The sequence below is a fragment of the Periplaneta americana genome, chromosome 6 (genome assembly GCF_040183065.1).
Source record: "Periplaneta americana isolate PAMFEO1 chromosome 6, P.americana_PAMFEO1_priV1, whole genome shotgun sequence".
Lineage (NCBI taxonomy): Eukaryota > Metazoa > Arthropoda > Insecta > Blattodea > Blattidae > Periplaneta > Periplaneta americana.
Genome location: NC_091122.1, coordinates 164,362,785 through 164,379,454, shown reverse-complemented (window position 1 = coordinate 164,379,454; position 16,670 = coordinate 164,362,785).

Genomic DNA, 16,670 nt, shown 5'->3' with positions numbered 1-16,670 from the left:
CAAAGCACTTCACTAGTCTCTTCCTCAGTTCTTTCTCCAGAGGTCCGCACAGTAGTGTCATCCACCTTCATTTATCCTGAATATATTCAAATGTCACAAGTGTATTTCGGTATATAATTTACTGTGACTTTTTGTAAGATTGTCGTTACTGTACTGTGAATATAAAATTTCACAGATTTTCTTATAGGAAATTGAAACGAAGACTACTGCAAATTTATGTTGTGTGTTCAAAGAAAGGGGATTCTTCTTCAGAATAACGCTCGTCCTCATTGTACCTATTCCGTTCTAGAATGTATTAGACAATTGGGCTAGGAAATACTATACAATACTATCAGATTATGACATCCCTTGACACCCTCAGAGAATAGAAATCAGTATTAATGATGAAGTGAACACTAACGAAGGAATTAAATATGATTACAGTATTTCTCCAGTTTTCTTTAATCTATAAATAAATGAATTAATAACAAATAGAATAAGAATGAACAAATAAAGGAATAAAAATTGGCTGTATGGTTGTGAAACTTGGACTCTCACTCTGAGAGAGGAACATAGGTTAAGGTTGTTTGAGAATAAGGTGCTTAGGATAATATTTGGGGCTAAGCGGGATGAAGTTACAGGAGAATGGAGAAAGTTACACAACGCAGAACTGCACGCATTGTATTCTTCACCTGACATAATTAGGAACATTAAATCCAGACGTTTGAGATGGGCAGGGCATGTAGCACGTATGGGCGAATCCATAAATGCATATAGAGTGTTAGTTGGGAGACTGGAGGGAAAAAGACCTTTGGGGAGGCCGAGACGTAGATGGGAGGATAATATTAAAATGGATTTGAGGGAGGTGGGATATGATGATAGAGACTGGATTAATCTTGCACAGGATAGGGACCGCTGGCGGGCTTATGTGAGGGCGGCAATGAACCTTCGGGTTCCTTAAAAGCCATTTGTAAATAAGTAAGTAAGTAAGATGGAAATAAGTACTTGAACACATTACAGTTTGCTGAGTATAGAAGAAATGCAAAGGAATTATATTAAATGTGTCAACAATGTAATTTTAAAACAATTATTTAAAAAAAAACAATGTCATGGTATTCCAAGGCAAACAATTACGTCCAAAATAACAAAAGAAAACAAAGTCTTCGAACAAATAAGCCATTTTAGTTACCTAGGATGTGGTATCTCATTTTATTATGACAGAGATATAATGAATAATGTAGCGAAATTTTAAGGAACTGTCGAATGATAAAGCAATTACTAAATAAGAAAGGAACAAAAGAGAATCAATTAAAATTCTATAAAATATTAGCAGTACCAGTTTTACTTTCTGGTTCTGAATCCTGGATAGGCTACAGAAAAAAAAAATCAAGATAACAGCAGCAAAATTAGATTTTTACCTTCGGTTAAAGGCTACACAAAGGAAGAAGAATTGAAAACATAGAAATTAAATTAAAAAAGCCTTGAAATATTTTCAATAGCAGACAAAATATAAATATATTGACAAAACTGGAAAGGTCACATAGAATGAATGAAGAAACATATTCTAGACAAATAATACAATACAAGCCAAGAAGAAGGCGAGTTGTGCGGAGACCTAGGAAACTTTGCTATGAAATCAGAACAGATCTAATGACCTTACGATGATAATGGTGGTGGTTGTGGTGGTGGTGGAGGAGGTGGTGGTGGTGAAGTGTAACATCAGAATTAATAGTACATTATGCAACGAGCCTATAATGATAGTAATTAAGACGCGAGGATGTTTATGAAACGAGCGCAAGCGAGTTTCATAATTTTCATACGAGCGTCTTCATTACCATTATAGGCAAGTTTCATACGACTTTTTATGCTCGACCATATTTCTAACTTAAAATTATTCATAACTATTCATGTTATTCTTATGTGACTGGGGAGCGAACTGACCTTGTGCAATCTCGTAAATTGTGAGATGTGCGCAGACGCGAAAGTATTGATTTTTTCCGGGCAACGAATGTCGACGACCTTGATCTAGAGAGTAAGATAAACGTTAAACTTGATATAACCTTGAAATTGTATTCGACATTGAAAAACGAGATGACAAATTGAATTTATTTGAATATTATTTACAATTAAAGCTAATTATTATAGTAACAGCACATAACCTTCTGCGACAGTATTGGATTTCCAGCCTCCGTGACTTTTCGCTAATTCTCTTTCGATTGCATATCCGAGAATAATCGAAAACCTGAACTTCAATGAATAGGTGTACTTTAATGACATGCATTAAAGGACTGCTACATTTCGGCATGATCGAGCATAAAATTTGTTATCTGTAAGAATTACAGATCCATGGGCTAAAATAATGTAAACTTGTAGAGGAGGAATATATTGAAAGAAGTCAGAAATTACAAGTTTGAAGTAGTTACATAAGGTACTATTTATTGCATGATCTGGCACATTACCACCTCTACTCTCCACCATCGTGTATCTTTACTCGTAGCACAGTAGTACAGATACACTCGAATAAAGTGTAGCATGTAAATAATGGGATAGCCTTTCCTCGTCCCACCAAATTGCCATATTCACAGGTTGATCTATCTGAGGGATAAATGTCGATTGAGATTATTGATAGACAAAACTAGACGCAATGTAGAAAGAATAGGACTGTTAGTCTTTCAAAGCATGAGGCGTTGAAGTGATTGAAGATCATCACAATTAAATATTTCCATTTGCATTTAGATCTACGAAGGATCGAACTAAGGGGAGGAGCAGAAAGAACATGCTCCGCCCACTTAACCTAAAATTCGAAGAAGTTTTTCTCTTCTTCTCTCAAGGGATTCTAATCTACAAAGACTTAACTGAAATGGAGAACCTGGGGGAAAACCAATGACTTCATTTCTAAGAAGGAGCAGGTCCTCAAAAACCTGGTTACTATATCCTTGCTTAGAGACGGCATTGGGTTTAAGACTTACAACATCGATTATTCTGGATGCTGACAACGTTTCTGCGGTATTCAGATTTACAGTAAAATCTCTGTTAACAGAAATAAAAGGGGGCCTATATCGGTTAAGCAGAATTTCGGATAATAAATGTAGACCTATACACTTTTTAGAGCCTAAATATTAGATACTGACTCATAAGTATCACGTATATTTAAAAAATGAGCTGGTTAGAATGACAGTGGTGTAAGTCATATGAACTTTGTTTTGAGTAATCCAAGGTTTTATAAAGTTATGTGTAAAAAATTCAAGATTGCATATATATAACTGTAAGTGATGGATTGGCGTTTGAACATTGCCCCTTTGTTAATATGCATTAATTTTTGTCAAAACTAACCTGTAAGTTATTTTTTACATGACTAGGGATTGAATTAATCTTGCTCAGAATAGGGACCGATGGCGGGCTTATGTGAGGGCGGCAATGAGCCTGCGGGTTCCTTAAAAGCCAGTTGTAAGTAAGTAAATTAAAATCACTTGACCCTAGATGTAGATATATATGAAGAGAAAGAGTAAAGAAAAATAAATCATCCGGCCTTAATTAACGATGACCACGAGGATTCAGAATTTAATAGTGATGATATAATTAATTAAAAATGAATATTGTTGTAAAATAAAATGTTTTAAGTTCCGTTAATATTAATTATAAAATAAAATATTGAAAAATAACTTTAACATCAAATTTATTATTAAAAAAATTTAGTTAAGATTAACATGTGACATAATGTACTTAGTTATTTTATAAGAAATTCTAATTTTACGTTTAACTATAAAAACATAAAACAATGGTACGTACCTAGATCATAATACCCAGATTGCTCGGCGTTACAGGTGTTGACGGTAACAACTTTGATCAAGTTTACTATGCTGCTATCTAGTTGTTACATAAAGAGTCACGTCATAATTCCCATTTGAATTGCATTAGTGACTGTACTGCCATCTCGTGTTCGTTTACGGCGGACGGGTGGCGATCCTGGCGGTTGTTTTCTTCAAAGTGCAACCGATTTTAACATAGGAATGAGCAATCTGTATGTGATCTGGGGTATGTACAACAGTTGATTGCGATGTTATAATAATTTAAATTTGATTTCAATTTGAATATTTTAATTTAGACTTTAATTATGCAACAAATATTTGTTGTTGTTGTTTAGTCAACTGTCCGAAGACAGATCTGACCCTCACAAGTGATACCAAAAAGCACCACTTTTGAGGCAACTAGGCCAGGAGATAATGGGGTAGGATGGCCAGTTCCTTTCCTCCTCGATTGCGTACATCGCTAATTAGCTACACAACACTGATTTAACAACATTTATTATAATTTATTATAACCTGAAGACACTTTGTATCTTACCCATATAAAGGGGCGAAAACGTTCGTGAACATTGCAATGCATTGATTAGTTAGTAGACTGAAATTTATAACAATCTCCTTCTTCTTTTTCTTCCCTTCATGTATTAGGTCAAATGGCCTGTTACGATCTCACAGTTGAATTTTCAATCCATCGCTTCTTTGGACGACCGAGAGATCTCTTCCCGTTTGGACGATAGTGGAGCATGACTTTTGGGATTCTATCTCTATGCATGCGATGCAGATGATGTTTATCCAGTTGTTCTGATAATGTTTTACGTGATTAATTACAGGTTCTAGTTGTAATTCTTCCATTACATCTTCATTGCGTTTGTGATCCCATTTCGTATATCCCGCTGTATATCTCATAAATTTCATTTCATTGGCCGTTATTCTGCTTTCGTCTTTCTTCTTCAATGCCCATGCCTCACTGCCGTAACAAAGTACAGGTCTCGCCAAGGTCTTGTATAGGCGAATTCTAGTATGCCTTTGTACTAGGGAAGGTTTCATAATGGTGTTAATTATTCCCATTGTTTTGGTGTATTTAGAGATTTTCTGTGAAATGTTTACTTCATCGAAAAAAGATAATGTGTATCCGAAATATGTAATATAATTTACTCTTTTTAATACTTTTGAATCTAAACATATTTTGCTAGGCACAGGGTATTTTCCGCAGAAGGCCATAATTTTAGTTTTATATTTATTGAGTTTCATATCATATTTAATTCCAATTTTGTTTAAATTAAAAATTGAACGTTGTAATTCATCTTCTGAGGATGCCACCAGAGCTAAATCGTCTGCAAAAAGTAATGAATCTAGTTGCAAATGTCTATTGAGTTGTATATATCCATGAGGCAATTGTTTCCATTCTCTAATTATTTGATTCATGTATATAATAAATAGCAACGGTGAAAGGCCGCAGCCTTGTCTTACTCCTGTATGAATTTCTGTCCAATGCGATAATTTATTGTCACACCTTACTGCAATTAGATTTGTTTTATAGATATTATATATATTTGCTATAAGTTGTTGCGGAACATGGACTGTGGCTAATACATTTAATAATTTATTTCTGTTCACCCTATCAAATGCTTTTTCCAAATCAATGAAAGCAATATGTGTTTCTAAGTTGAATTCCCGGTGTTTTTCCATCAATAATTTTAATGTAAAATATTTAAACATATAAATGTAAATAAAATTGTATCTCGATCCTTTAAATAGTTTTATTCATGTCGAACAAGGAATAGATCCTTGAAACTGAAGATTTAGAAGAAAATATTATGTATTAAACTAATGGACAAGAGTAATAATAACTCATTGTTTCCTGTCTTGTTGATAGATTTCCTTGAAGACAAAAATACCGTAGGATCTACATCACGAATTAAACAGGAAGAAGAGCAAAATTGTATTGAATGAAGGTAATAGACCGTGGCACGCGGAAAGCGGCTAGACCTTCCGTCGATGTCTCTGATGGCGGCAGCGACAGAAAAACATATCTTGCGTCTTCGGTGATCGAACCTTTGACCTTGTAGTGTTCTCAGGTGTCGCGGCTCACCGAATCAAGAGGATTCCACCATCTTACTTATCTCAGGAGATAAATGAACGCGAGTCCCTTCGAGTGAAAGGTTTCTAGGATGTGTCGCCTTGCCTTATTTGAAGCTGCGCTCGCTGCATTTCTTGTTGCAGGAATAGCTAGCATATCTACACGCAGGGAATCGTGCAACCTCCAGCGTGTCTTATTGTATTGTCCGCTTAATTGTAACCCCAGCGTCGGATAATCTCGCAAATATTTCATAATGGTACATCAAAAAGCGGGCGTTTCTTTGATTTTAAATAGCTTGCAATAAACAACGGTTTTTTTTCTTGTAATTAGCTTGGAAAACTATTTAGTTTCATACCACGTCTGTTTTTTTTATGCTCGTTTTCTTTTTTTCACTTAATTTATTTATTGTACGTGATGTTGAGAACTAAGAATTACTTCTGTGGCAGCCATTTTTATTAAAACCTTTGTTGATACAATATGGCCGCCGTACTAACGCTGTATTGCGGCTCTTTTGTTTGTACCATGGGAAGAACATGTTGACTTCATTTTTTGTTTCCCTGTATCGAGAACTTGTCTCGTGGTGACGTCTGCTCGCGCTGGTACGAATCTGTCGTCCTTTGGCATCAAAACCAGACATTAAAGGTGTACTACCGTTTGTGAAACAGTAGACCCGTCCGCGCTTCGCATAGCCTGCCTCCCAGTTGGTACTAATTGGACGTCATTTATATTAATCATAAACTCATGCTCAGAATTCTCAAAGTAATGTAATGTCTAACATCAGTTCTTATTTTAGGATATCAGAACGGCATGTTGCATTATTTAGTATTGTTATCTTCATCCGTACTATTATTATTGTTATTATTATTTATTCTTTTTCTACTCCATAGTCTCTATTAATTCTGTGCTTTACTTTGGTTCGATCTAAACTTGAATATGCATCTGCAGCCTGGAATTCCATTACTTCATCTGATTCGGTTAAATTGGAAAATATTCAAAGAAAATTTATTTCCTTACTAGCCGTACCCGTGCGCTCCGCTGCACCTGTTAGAAATAAATATAAAGTAATTACATAATTAAAATAGGACGTTTGATCCAGGGAATAACTTTTACAACAGCGCAAGATAATCTGCTTCGCTCATTACCCAATTTTTTTTTGCATTGCATTTATTGCATATATATTTTATGTATTTTAACACGATTCAATTGAGCATTGTTAAAATTTGAATTATAAAATAATGGATTGCTAAGCTAACGTACTATTATTGCATACTAAATCAATACACTCTCATTGTTCGTTAATTCTCTGAGATTAAAATGAGTGTACATAAATATTATTTAAAAAAATACAGAAAACGAATGTACAAAATAGCCTATCAAATTTTCTGTGCATAAGAAGCTATTTTAATCTTACCTGTCCTCGATTTACTCAGACGTTACTGTAATAACATTATAGCATTATGTCCATCTAGAGAAACTACACTTTCCAATGGTGAAATAATAATTAATTATACAAATCGGTTAATTTAGCTTCTGATATTACTTTATACAAACACAGAAACATTCTCTGTAAGCTATGTTTAATAGCTTTCGATTGTTGATGTCCAAGGCCCCTGTTTCGATTGCTGTTGTCCAAGGCCCCTTATAGACGAAGTCATTTGTTCTTAATTCATTGCACCATCTTAGATGGCGTTATTTTAATTTTAAAACTCATTTATCTCATTAACTATCAGTCCTATCAAAATTTTGTGAAGAATAAAACTTATCGGCAATCATTTTTAAAGAAACTTTTGTTATCTAACATTTTTCACAAAAATCAATAATAAGCGAGATATTTCGATGTATTATATTCAGGCCCCCTTATAACCACCCTTTTAAATAAAGTATTTTGAATGCCATATAGCCTAAAATCTAAGTTACAACGAACTTAATTTATATTCCAATTTTCATATAAATCGGTTCAGCCATTATCGCGTGAAAAGGTAACAAACATACAGACAGACATACAAACAAAAATATCAAAAATGCGTTTTTCGGTTTCAGGGTGGTTAATTATATATGTTAGGACCAATTATTTTTGGAAAATCGAAAATTACCAGAAAAATTTCGGCTACAGATTTATTATTGGTATAGATGTGCTTTTCGATTTATACCCAATTCATCTGACTTTAACTATGAGATTACCTGTAAATATTTTAACTGTTGTAGCCTTTATTCTAGGCGTCAAAATCTTGATTATCAATTTTTTTGCAAAGTGATCAAGGGTGATATTGATTGTGAGTCTATCATAAACAATATCAGCCTTCGTATTCCCACAAAAGGTTTACGATTTCAAAAAAAAATTTATAACAGAAATTCAAAATCACTTTCTCCAGTCTGTAGATGCATAAAATATGCCAATTTGCATGGGCACAATTTAGATCCTCTTAAGGTATAGTTTCGTTTTGATTATTAATATTTACTGTTCTTGTTCTCAATTTTATTTATGTATGCTTTTCTTTATTTAAGATACTATTTATTTGTTTTTGCACCTTTGTATCTTCTGTTTGTGTATTATGCTGAACTGTAATTGGCCTCTGGCTGTTGTTCAGCACACAAATATTAATAATAAATAAATAAATAAAAATTATTATTATTATTATTATTATTATAAATACAGTCTTTATCATCATCATCATCATCATTAACTACTTAATTATCGTATTGTCATTATCACCACGCTTGTTATCATCATTATCATTCATATATTAGCAGTTGTCATCTACGACGTCTCTATAATAAATTGCCTCTATTAACAATATTATGCACTTACTTACTTACAAATGGTTTTCAAGGAACCCACAGGTTCAAATCCCTCAAATCCATTTTAATATTATCCTCCCATCTACGTCTCGGGCTCCCCAAAGGTCTTTTTCCCTCCGGCCTCCCAACTAACATTCTATATGCATTTCTGGATTCGCCCATACGTGCTACATGCCCTGCCCATCTCAAACGTCTGGATTTAATGTTCCTAGTAATGTCAGGTGAAGAATACACTGAATGCAGTTCTGCGTTGTGTAACTTTCTCCATTCTCCTGTAACTTCATCCCTCTTAGCCCCAAATATTTTCCTAAGAACCTTATTTTCAAAAACTCTCAATCTCTGTTCCTCTCTCAAAGTGAGAGTCCAAGTTTCACAGCCATACAGAACAACCGGTAATATAACTTTTTTGTAATTTCTAACTTGAATTGAGGGAGGTGGGATATGATGATAGAGAGTGAATTAATCTTGCACAGGATAGGGACCGATGGCGGGCTTATGTGAGGGCGGCAATGAACCTTCGGGTTCCTTAAAAGCTATTTTTAAGTAAATAAGTAAGACTATTTAATGTTATAATGATCATAATATTCATCGTCATCATCATTTTCATTATCATTGTCTTACTGACGTCATTATAATGATCATTCTCGTCAACATTGTTGCCGTAATCACTATCGACGTCATTATAATCATAATCTTCCTTGTTCATAATTTTCATCACTATCATTATAATCATCACCTTCATTACCATCTCTTATGATATCAATATAATCATTGTTATGATTTTCATCTTTATCTTTAGCTTTAGCTTTATCATGTACACTGGATTTTTAATATCATTTTCGCAAACATCATCACATTCATTACAGACTTTTACGTCATTGGTGTCATCAGTATCATCATTATTATGATCATCATCGTTACAGTCTCCATTTGTCATCGTCTCTATGATTGTACCTATAATCATTTTCGTAATCTTAATCGCCTTCATTGTTGTCTACGATCATCCTCGTTCGTAATCAAGTCATCATTACCGTCGTTACTGTCATCACAGTTCTCCTTGTTATATCTTATAATTTTGATCATCATTGTCGTCATTTTATCGTCATCTTTGTCTGTGACACAGTAGATTAGGGTAGACCACCGAAGGGGAACAGAAAGGTAGAACTTAAACTGTGAAGGATTCAATCCGGCATCGGGATTTGAATCCGGTGTGGCTTAGTGATTAAAGCGTCAGCACGTAAAGCTGAAAACCAGGGTTCGAATTCCGGTGCCGGAGAGAATTTTTCTCCGTTCTACCCATTGTTCACATTTCATATAATTGTACAAAAAAAAAGATTGTGTTCATAAATTATAACTGGGTCACACCTGAGAAGAAAATTCGGGTGTGACAAATAATATACTAATGTTTCTCGACCTTGGGATATTGAATAGCAAATTTCTTCTAGATCTAACTGGAGGAATACAAAATGGATTCAGTTCGAGTATTTGAGCGGAATCAATATTATTTGTTAATAATTTTCGTAGAAATATGAAGTAGTCCTAAGTGATTATTTTGTCATTGAGCGTATCATCGTCTTTGCTATCAATCATAATCATTCTTGTGATAATTTTAAAATGTTATCATTATTGTCATATTCACCACATGCCATCTTTCATAATATCATTTTAGTTATAGTCATAATAATCATTTTAGCTTTTATAGTCATCGTTGTTATATTAATTCTAGACATTATTATTATTATTATTATTATTATTATTATTATTATTATTATTATTATTATTATTATTCGACTTTGGGTCGTAGTGTTGTTATGGTAAGCTTTTGAAATTCTGCTACTTTTTGTTTCACTACGGATCCCGGAACCAGTGATCATACTCGGTGTTGGGGAAGTAGCCTACGTATTCTACGTCAACAATCGCTGGCCATATACAGACGCATATGACTAGACGGATAGGTGCCACTTTTTTGGTATCAGAACTGCCGAAAAAGCGTGTTTTCATAAAAATCTGGAAATATAATTTTTCTAGCATCTCAATATTTTCTCACCTCTGATTGAGGTTCTGGCTGATAAGTAAATCTACAGGGTGATCCGTTTGGATATGGATAAAATTAAAACACCGTAAACTATTTACTACTGAACTTTATTTTTGAAACTTTGTGGATACAACACTGAAAGATGGGAGATTCCTCAGAGCTCAACATGACCTCCATTGCGCACCCTGCACAACTCATAACGGTGATGCAATTCAGCCCATGTCCGTTGTAACATAAGAGGGGTGATTTGTTGAAAAGCTTGAGTAATTTTTACTCTCATATCATCAATGTTCCTGGGTTTCGTGAATAGACAATGTCTTTAACAAAACTCTATACGAAGAAGTCAAGAGGGGTTAGATCTAGGGAGTTTGGAGACCAACCCAAGAGATAGCTGTTCCTCATACTGGGTTTCGCCTGCGACCTCCTGCATGTTTTTTTTTTTTTTTTTTAAGACAGAACTTGTTTCTACAAATGTTCGACACCACAACATTATAGAATCTTATTTCGGTACATTATGCACACCATACTTACGTCGAAATTCCCTTTGAACTCTTTTAATACTCTGAAATCTAGCATACCAAAGAACACATTGTGCCCGGTGTTGATTTGTACAGGGACATCATTTTATTTTTACTAACATTTCTGATATTAACCTGGCTATACCTTTGGATCAACGGTTGCTACTCCCTTCCACGACTGGAGTTCGATGGCGTAATATACAAACAAATCACTTTACTAGGTATAGGAGGGAAGAAAAGTAGTTCATCCATTTACGTAAACTAGGAAATATCACGCTTTTGAGTTTTATAATTTTCATTACGTTTTTGTTTAATCAGAATACAGTACAGTATTAACAATGAGTGTTTTTACTCACGAACTGAGCTGTCCATACGGATGTATTCATTATGCAGTGTATATTATACTGTCTACAGCACATTAGCGTACACCATAGAGAATGAAGTTAAATTGAAAAATAATCATAATATGGATATTTAAACACATTTTTCAAAATGGTGGCCGTTCATTTTGATACAGACTCCAGTTCTAATGTGTGTAATTCCAATTACCAGTTTCGTCCTTCGTACTAGTAACTAATGTTGAAATAATTTTGTACCTACTCTGTAAAAGAGTACCTTACGTACTGTAAATTCAATCTTCACTTCTGCCCGATCCGAAAAGATAAAATTACTCAGACATGCTATCTACTGTCCGTCCAAGTGGTTATGTCGCAGGATCGTAGAAAGGAGGGAAATCACGTGACAGTTAATTACTTAACGAGGCCCTTTTATTTAAGTTATTTTAAACAGTTTTATGGATATAATATTACGTAGATGTCCAATTCCTAACAGAAATTAATGTTCTCAGAAAAGAGATAAGACAGCCCAGTCACTAGCCTTTACAGAGAGGCGAATAGAAGCTGATGGAGAAAACCGGAATGCGACGTAGGCAAATGGACGACAGTACCTGTGCGAAAATGATGCAATATTGAATTTTCTTTCGTCACTGGAAAACGCGAACATATTTTTGGAACGTACTGTGACGGTGAGGCTACTATGACTGTATACGCGGTCTTGGATCTGTGTGGAGAACGGTTGAACTTCATTAGTAGAAGGGGTGGGAGTGAAGTACATTAAAAAACTCAGGTACAATGAAAATTGAAGTAAAAATAAAATGATGTCCCTGTAGTAGCCATTTTAATCATCTAATATTTTCATTTGCCCTTTCAGATTATGCATTATTGATTGTCATATATGGAAACTCCCATCTTTTAATCACAATGAAACCGGCAAGAAATTTTTCCTACTATCATAATAGCTTTATAATAATAAATTAATATTATCCATACCCAGACGGATCAGACTGTATTATTAGGCAGTACATCTCACTTGATATGTGTCAGAGGAAGAACAATTTGTTTGTATGCATCTGAAGTCTGACTAGTGTAATATGTAGCTAGTCGGTGGAGGCATTATCTCCTGACCTAGTTTCCTCATGAGTGACGCTTTGTTGGTGTCACTTCTGGGGTCCAGACCTGTCTTCGGACAGTTGACTAAACAACAACAACAATGAATAATTTCGAGGGAAATATTGTTCCGGAGCCGGGTATCGAACCCGGGACCTTTGGTTTAACGTACCAACGCTCTACCATTGAGCTACTCGGGAACTCTAACCGACACCGACACAATTTTTCCCTCTATATCCACAGACCTCAAAGTGGGCTGACAACCGTCAAGCAACCAACTTCGAGTGCACACTAACTCCGTGTGACTTAAATTGTGGTTTTCTGTTCTGTTTCTGTGTCGGTGTCGGTTAGAGTTCCCGAGTAGCTCAATGGTAGAGCGTTGGTACGTTAAACCGAAGGTCCCGGGTTCGATACCCGGCTCCGGAACAATTTTTCCCTCGAAATTATTCAAATCAACTTTACAGGGAGTTATACCTGAAATCATGATTTGCAACAACAACAATATTTTCTTTCATCCGTTGTGTGGAACTAAAGAATTCGATTACCATTCACCTATGCATCGTCAAATTTCATTTTTCTTCTTAAGTTTAATATCTTGAATCTGTATTGAAATGTAGTTTCTCCATAAATTTGCGGAAGGCTGTATACGATTTTAGTAGATATAAACAACACAATTCATGATGCTGCTATGAACCTGTGTTATAAATCCTATAACAAATGATTGTCCTTGTCTACTTGGACTGATTGAGAACGGAAACTGAGACTTTTAAATCCATTGCTGCTACCTCTTAAATAAAGATTGTCTTTATTTTTATAGATAGACTACTTGACTTCAGCATTTCGCTCAGACTATCATATTTATGTCTTGATATTGTTTCCCTGAGAATAATGACGTTTTGAGTCAGAGCAACAATATAATGGTCTCAGTATTAAAAAGACCTTGCAGAGTTTTACTTACAATGTGAGTCGGCCAGAGTGGAATGTTTTATGTTTGTAGGAAAGTCATAAATTTTTATCTGTCTTTGTTACAAATCTTTACCTTGAGACAAATGCTATATAGCAGATATTATGTTTTACTGTAATGTAATTGAAAATTGTATACTATACAAAGGAAACAAACGACAAATACACAAACTATACCAATACATAAACAAAATACACCCGAAACTCCAATACACACTGGAACTTGAAAACAATAATTCCATAAATATCCTAGACATCACCATAACAAAAGTTGACAACAAACACACCTTCAAAATATACAGAAAACCAACCACCACCACCACCACACACATACACAACACATCTAATCACCCCCACACAACACAAACATGCTGCATTCAGGACAATGGTACACTGATTACTCAACATACCCATGAGCCAACAACACTACAATGAAGAAGTGAACACAGTCAAATACATAGCACAAGAAAATGGTTACAACCCAAACATAATAGACAACATCATAAGGAAGACAAAACAAAAACTCAACAAACACAAAAATACAACACAAACACAAGAACACAAGAAATACATCACACTAACATACGAAAACAAAAAAAACACACAAGATCGTATCCTCATTCAGAAAACAAAAATACAACATAGCATACAGAACAGAAAACACACTACAAAGACATCTCAACACACAAACAAAACAAACAAATAAATACGACCACACAGGTGTATACAAACTCACATGCAATAGTTGCGACAGTTTCTATATTGGACAGACAGGCAGATCATTCCAAACTCGATACAAAGTACACATTAAAGCAATAACCAGAGGACACAATACATCTACATATGCCGAACGCATAACTAATGCTAACCACACATACAATAACATAAATACAGACATGGAAATCCTACACATACATGTTGTCACCAGATATACCATAATGTGTTCCAGTTATGTCAATAAGAGACTTGATGGTGCTGTTAGGCGAAGGCGCTCGTCATAAAACATATTATTTTCACAAGCGTCTGTATTTCTTTTTTGTATTTATATGTGCTATCTGGTGGGATGGAAGGGAAGGCCTTATGGCCTTAATCCTGTCAGATTAAATAAATAAATAAATATAAATATAATAAATATAAATATAAAATAATGATATAATTCATTGTTTATAAAGTGATAAGCGTAGGCTGAACAGTAACCTAATATATATCTAACTATTAGTAACCTATCTGAAAATAGTCCCGCGCCGTGGCGTCGCGGTCTAAGGCATCCTGCCTAGGACTCGGGTTACGGAATGCGCGCTGGTTCGAATCCTCATGGGGGAAGAAATTTTCTCATGAAATTTCGGCCAGTGTATGGGACCGGTGCCCACCCAGCATCGTGATGCATTTGGGGAGCTACGATAGGTAGCGAAATCCGGTTACGCAAACCAGCTATAACGGCTGGGAGGATCATCGTGCTAACCACACGATACTTCCATTCTGGTTGGATGATCGTCCACCTCTGCTTCGGCATGTGGCCGTGAGGCCAGCAGCCGGCTGGTAGGTCTTTGCCCTTCATGGGCTGTAGCGCCACGGATTATTATTATTATTATTATTATTATTATTATTATTATTATTATTATTATTATTATTATTGTTATTATTATTATTATCTGAAAATAACAATTTCTATCAAATTATATGATGTTTGTGTTGTAAAAGTAACTGTAGTATATTACGTTACACGTCGACCTGGTTGGCGAGTTGGTATAGCGCTGGCCTTCTATGCCCAAGGTTGCGGATTCGATCCCGGGCCAGGTCGATGGCATTTAAGTGTGCTTAAATGAGACAGGCTCATGTCAGTTCATTTACTGGCATGTAAAAGAAGTCCTGCGGGACAAAATTCCGGCACATCCGGCGACGCTGATATAACCTCTGCAGTTGCGAGCGTCGTTAAATAAAACATAACGTTACAAGGTTGGCAGTGTTTTTTTTTTTTTTTTTTTTTTTTTTTACAAAATCGAGAAAAAGTTAGAGAAACGAGCAGAGCGAGTTTTTCTATTTCCGAGATTTTGTAATGCACTTCACAAACGTGTATTGTACAACATTTTTAAAATTGCAAATAAATTACAAAATATTTTGCATTGAAAATGTAGAGCAATATTATTCTAAAGCCTTCGCAAAGCTGCACTGTGTTGGTAAGTAAGTAACCATAAGTGCACTGTAATGGGTCTATTTCAGTATAGTTTTATGTTAGGAAGAATTGTTTCACTGCCAACAAGCTTCTGTGTGGGAATTCTAATTTTCGAGGCCTAACAACAATAGCTGTAAATACAACAAAAACACGATCGTACAACAAAGTATCTTTCAGATTATGTATTTAAAAAAGCTGTATGGTGTCATTTTAAGATTTTATCTATGACTTCATACCTGACGCAAAAAATATTTTGTTTACATAAAAATATTTCTTCCTAAATACAAGGTTTGACGTGTCTAATATTTTTATTCAAAATTCCCTCATTTAATTTGAATCGCAACTTGGATCGAACTTCGGCGTAGTTCAATGGTTAGAGCGCTTGGTACGTAGAATTTTTCTCCTCTAATAACAAAATTGTTACCATAATAGTTATTCTGTAGGTCCAAAAATTAATCTTTACGTAGATTTTTCGTTCAACAGTGAATATACTGTGGAATCACGGCCACCAAGTCACTCAATTGAGTGCGCTCCTTGTATAGTGACAATTGACTCAATATACATACGCGTATGTCAACATATATGTAGAAGTCCACACCTGTGGAGTAACGGTTAGCATGCCTAGCCGCGAAACCAGGTGGCCCGGGTTCGATTCCCGGTCGGGGCAAGTTACCTGGTTGAGGTTTTTCCGGGGTTTTCCCTCAACCGAATAGGAGCAAATGCTGGGTAACTTTCGGTGTTGGACCCCAGACTCATTTCACCGGCATTATCACCTTCATCTCATTCAGACGCTAAATAACCTGAGCTGTTGATAAAGCGTCGTAAAATAACCTACAAAAAATAAAATAAATATATGTAGAACATAGAGTAAGGCC